Here is a 6,000-nt window from a genome sequence, read left to right as displayed (position 1 = left end):
CCCTAACACACCCCTAACCCCAACACTAACCATAACACTAACCACAAGCCTAACCCTAATTCTAACCCTAACCCTCTTTCCAACCCTAACCCTAATTCCAACCCTAACCCTAATTCCAACCCTAACCCTAATTCCAACCCTAACCCTAATTCCAACCCTAACCCTCTTTCCAACCCTAACCCTCTTTCCAACCCTAACCCTCTTTCCAACCCTAACCCTAATTCCAACCCTAACCCTAATTCCAACCCTAACCCTCTTTCCAACCCTAACCCTCTTTCCAACCCTAACCCTCTTTCCAACCCTAACCCTCTTTCCAACCCTAACCCTCTTTCCAACCCTAACCCTCTTTCCAACCCTAACCCTAATTCCAACCCTAACCCTCTTTCCAACCCTAACCCTCTTTCCAACCCTAACCCTCTTTCCAACCCTAACCCTCTTTCCAACCCTAACCCTCTTTCCAACCCTAACCCTAATTCCAACCCTAACCCTCTTTCCAACCCTAACCCTCTTTCCAACCCTAACCCTCTTTCCAACCCTAACCCTCTTTCCAACCCTAACCCTCTTTCCAACCCTAACCCTCTTTCCAACCCTAACCCTCTTTCCAACCCTAACCCTCTTTCCAACCCTAACCCTCTTTCCAACCCTAACCCTAATTCCAACCCTAACCATAATTCCAACCCTAACCCTAATTCCAACCCTAACCCTCTTTCCAACCCTAACCCTCTTTCCAACCCTAACCCTCTTTCCAACCCTAACCCTCTTTCCAACCCTAACCCTCTTTCCAACCCTAACCCTAATTCCAACCCTAACCCTAATTCCAACCCTAACCCTAATTCCAACCCTAACCCTCTTTCCAACCCTAACCCTCTTTCCAACCCTAACCCTCTTTCCAACCCTAACCCTCTTTCCAACCCTAACCCTCTTTCCAACCCTAACCCTCTTTCCAACCCTAACCCTAACCCTGATGGAAAAATAAAAATAAAAATATTTTCTTTATTTTATTAGTTCTGCCTACCTATGGGGGTGATAATCGGGGGGTTCATTTACTTTTTATTTCATTTTGATCACTGCGAGAGTGATCAAAATGAAATAATGGAATCTGCAGTCGGCAGATTCGGGCGGGCGCACTGCGCATGCGCCCGCCATTTTCTAAGATGGCGGCGCCCATGAACCGGACCCGCCGGACACCGGGAGCGACGGGGGGGACTTAGAAGGTGCCGGGGGCGGTCAGAGTGGGTGAGGGGGTTATCGGATGCTGGCGGGGAGCGAAGGGAATGGCAGGGGGGCAGATGGTGACAGCGGGGGCAGATGATGACAGCGGCGGCAGATCGCCGCTGTCATTCAGTGGCGGGGGGGCGATCGCCGGTGGGGGGGGTCAAATCGGTGTCTCCAGCCATGTCCGATGCTACTGCAGCATCGGCCATGGCTGGATTGTAATATTTCATTGATTTTCATTGATGAAATATTACTATCGCTCTGATTGGCTGTTTCACTTTTAACAGCCAATCAGAGCGATCGTAGCCACGTGGGGGCGAAGCCACGCCCCCTGTGGTGAATTACAAAGCCCCCTGTATCTGCGGGTTAGGTGACCTTTCATTGACCCCGGTCACCCGACCTGCAGGGGGGCTTTGAATTCATGACACAGGGTATGCGTCATAGGTCGGATTGGCACCGACTTTCATGACGCATACGCTGTGTCACAGGTCGGGAAGGGGTTAAAGCCATGGCACTGTGGCTAACCTCCCTAGATGTGGACGGAAAAGAAAAATTGACAAGAAATTTCAATGCAAGATTGTGCGGATGTTGGATAAAGAACCTCGACTAACATCCAAACAAGTTCAAGCTGCCCTGCCGTCCGAGGGTACAACAGTGTCAACCCGTACTATCCGTCGGCGTCTGAATGAAAAGGGACTGTATGGTAGGAGACTCAGGAAGACCCCACTTCTTACCCCGAGACATAAAAAAGCCAGGCTGGAGTTTGCCAAGACTTACCTGAAAAAGCCTAAAACGTTTTGGAAGAATGTTCTCTGGTCAGATGAGACAAAAGTAGAGCTTTTTGGGCAAAGGCATCAACATAGAGTTTACAGGAGAAAAAAAAGAGGCATTCAAAGAAAAGAACACGGTCCCTACAGTCAAACATGGCGGAGGTTCCCTGATGTTTTGGGGTTGCTTGCTGCCTCTGGCACTGAACTGCTTAACCATGTGCACGGCATTATGAAGTCTGAAGACTACCAACAAATTTTGCAGCATAATGTAGGGCCCAGTGTGAGAAAGCAGGATCTCCCTCAGAGGTCATGGGTCTTCCAGCAGGACAATGACCCAAAACATACTTCAAAAAGCACTAGAAAATGGTTTGAGAGAAAGCACTGGAGACTTCTAAGGTGGCCAGCAATGAGTCCAGACCTGAATCCCATAGAACATCTGTGGAGAGATCTAAAAATGGCAGTTTGGAGAAGGCACCCTTCTAATATCAGGGACCTGGAGCAGTCTGCCAAAGAAGAATGGTCTAAAATTCCAGCAGAGCATTGTAAGAAACTTATTGATGGTTACCGGAAGCGGTTGGTCGCAGCTATTTTGGCTAAAGGTTGTGCAACAAAGTATTAGGCTGAGGGTGCCAATACTTTTGTCTGGACCATTTTTGGAGTTTTGTGTGAAATGATCAATGTTTTGCTTTTTGCTTCATTCTCTTTTGTGTTTTTTTCATTTAATGTAAGACAAATTAAATGAAGACAATAATACCAAAGAATTTGTGTTTGCAAACATTTTCAGGAAGAAACCAAGTATTATCTGACAGAATTGCAGGGGTGTCAATACTTTTGGCCACAACGGTATGTGTGTATATATATATATATATATATATATATATATATATATATATATATATATATATACACACACACACATAATATATATATATATATATATATATATACATATACACAGTGTCTACAAGTAGTATTCAACCCCCTGCAGATTTACACATTTGGAATTAACTTTGCATTGTGACATTTGGACTGTAGATCAGCCTGGAAGTGTGAAATGCACTGCAGCAAAAAAGAATGTTATTTCTTTGTTTAATTTTTTTTTTTAAATTGTGAAAAGTTTATTCAGAGGGTCATTTATTATTCAACCCCTCAAACCACCAGAATTCTGTTTGGTTCCCCTAAAGTATTAAGAAGTATTTCAGGCACAAAGAACAATGAGCTTCACATTTTTGGATTAATTATCTCTTTTTCCAGCCTTTTCTGACTATTTAAGACCCTCCCCAAACTTGTGAACAGCACTCATACATGGTCAACATGGGAAAGACAAAGGAGCATTCCAAGTCCATCAGAGACAAGATCGTGGCGGGTCACAAGGCTGGCAAGGGGTACAAAACCCTTTCCAAGGAGTTGGGCCTACCTGTCTCCACTGTTGGGAGCATCATCCGGAAGTGGAAGGCTTATGGAACTACTGTTAGCCTTCCATGGCCTGGACAGCCTTTGAAAGTTTCCTCCTGTGCCGAGGCCAGGCTTGTCCGAAGAGTCAAGGCTAACCCAAGGACAACAAGGAAGGAGCTCCGGGAAGATCTCATGGCAGTGGGGACATTGGTTTCAGTCAATACCATAAGTAACGTACTCCACCGCAATGGTCTCCGTTCCAGACGAGCCTGTAAGGTACCTTTACTTTCAAAGCGTCATGTCAAGGCTCGTCTACAGTTTGCTCATGATCACTTGGAGGACTCTGAGACAGACTGGTTCAAGGTTCTCTGGTCTGATGAGACCAAGATCGAGATCTTTGGTGCCAACCACACACGTGACGTTTGGAGACTGGATGGCACTGCATACGACCCCAAGAATACCATCCCTACAGTCAAGCATGGTGGTGGCAGCATCATGCTGTGGGGCTGTTTCTCAGCCAAGGGGCCTGGCCATCTGGTCCGCATCCATGGGAAGATGGATAGCACGGCCTACCTGGAGATTTTGGCCAAGAACCTCCGCTCCTCCATCAAGGATCTTAAGATGGGTCATCATTTCATCTTCCAACAAGACAACGACCCAAAGCACACAGCCAAGAAAACCAAGGCCTGGTTCAAGAGGGAAAAAATCAAGGTGTTGGAGTGGCCTAGTCAGTCTCCTGACCTTAACCCAATTGAAAACTTGTGGAAGGAGCTCAAGATTAAAGTCCACATGAGACACCCAAAGAACCTAGATAACTTGGAGAAGATCTGCATGGAGGAGTGGGCCAAGATAACTCCAGAGACCTGTGCCGGCCTGATCAGGCCTTATAAAAGACGATTATTAGCTGTAATTGCAAACAAGGGTTATTCCACAAAATATTAAACCTAGGGGTTGAATAATAATTGACCCACACTTTTATGTTTAAAATTTATTAAAATTTAACTGAGCAACATAACTTTTTGGTTTGTAAGATTTATGCATCTGTTAATAAATCCTGCTCTTGTGTGAAGTTTGAAGGCTCTAACTTATTTGCATCTTATCAAACCTGCTAAATCTGCAGGGGGTTGAATACTACTTGTTGGCACTGTATATATGAGTGTATTACATATTTACAATTTAATACCGTTTTTTGTGTTCTAAAGTTGTATTCCAATAAATATATTATGTTCTAAATATCTTGATTATTGTATCATAAAAATGATTAAATGTCTGATGTTCACATTGTACTACAATAAATTTTTCACTTAAACATAAGCAATATATGTGGGAGTCGGAGTCGTGGAGTCGGCGTAAGGGAAATTGAGGAGTCGGAGTCGCAGATTTGGCTTACCGACTCCACAGCCCTGCAGGTGGTCTTCCTTTCGCTAAGCATGTGACTTATGAACGTAATTGCTTGCACCAGAAATTTTTAGGGGCTTCATCGCAAAAGAGGATAATACATACAAATTTTTAGCTATTTGACTGCCTAAATTAGTTTATGTGTATATTGTTTTCACTTCACTAACTTAGCCTATTTAGGTGGTGATGCATCACGCATAAAATGGGATTAAAAAAAATATTTAAAACCCAAATTGTAATGTAACAAAACAGGTAAAAAGGGGGAGAATACTTTCGCAAGCCACTGTATATGTTCGGCACAACACCGCTGAGGCTGCAGCAGTCACATCGGTAGCCTGTTCATTATTACCAGCAGGAAAGTAGACAGAGACAGGGACTACCACTGGAGCGTTCAGAGTTTAAAAAGAACCTGTCAGGTTCCCTATTCCTCCTATACCAGTATACATGTATATTCTGTATTCTAATGAAATGTTGAAAGTGACATACTAATCATACAATCTTTACAAAAATAATTTTTGATCCGCAGTCCTAATGAAGCAGAACTACTGCAGATTAGTCCTGCTTCGGATCATCTAATGACACCTCACTGATGCGTGTCTGACAGCCTGCATAGAATACTTATTTATGGTAGGCCAGTAACAAGTGTCAATGTCACACCGAGAGGAAGTGTGAGATGATCCAAATGAGGATTAGTCTAAACCAGGAGACACTCACCAGAGTAGTCCTGCCTCACTAGCAAATGCAACACTGCTCAATATACAAGCCTTTTTGAAAGATTGCATGGTTAATATGGCGCATCAAACACCTTATTAGAATAAAAGAATTGATGTGTATACCGCAACAGTAATACGTTCCCTGTTAATAGGTCATTTTTACTTTGATGAGTAAAAGTTTTAATTTTTATTTCATAAATCAATAGTACACTTAGAAATAAGCAACTTTGTAATGAGCGAGAGTGAGATCAAACCCTTACTAGAAAGCAGCAGCACTATTTCTCTGTGTATTTAATTCTGCATAGCATTTAATAGGCAACCTTAGTCTGCCACCTTAGTGAGCTTCCAGTCTGTCTTGTTTTGAGCTAGATGGATTTTTAGTTGTATTTCAGAGTGAATTATGAATTCTGAAGGCAGGAGGGGTGGGAAGAAGCTCATAAGTGAAGACATAAGCAAATTTCTCTGATAAAACATTATGTTACAATGGCAAACATTAGAATAATACAACT

The 6,000-nt window shown here is 43.4% G+C and overlaps 1 protein-coding gene across 5 annotated transcripts in view; it reads right to left on the bottom strand.

Annotated features, from left to right (window-relative positions):
- The window catches only part of GABPB1 (GA binding protein transcription factor subunit beta 1), a 97,144-nt gene that overhangs the window by 69,280 nt on the left and 21,864 nt on the right, over window positions 1-6,000 (bottom strand). The window lies entirely within an intron of this gene.

This window comes from Dendrobates tinctorius, unplaced genomic scaffold (assembly GCF_039654945.1).
Source record: "Dendrobates tinctorius isolate UK_male_01 unplaced genomic scaffold, ASM3965494v1 ptg000022l, whole genome shotgun sequence".
NCBI lineage: Eukaryota > Metazoa > Chordata > Amphibia > Anura > Dendrobatidae > Dendrobates > Dendrobates tinctorius.
Note: the sequence above shows the minus strand (reverse complement) of the source record. Positions and strands in the feature narration are given on the sequence as shown.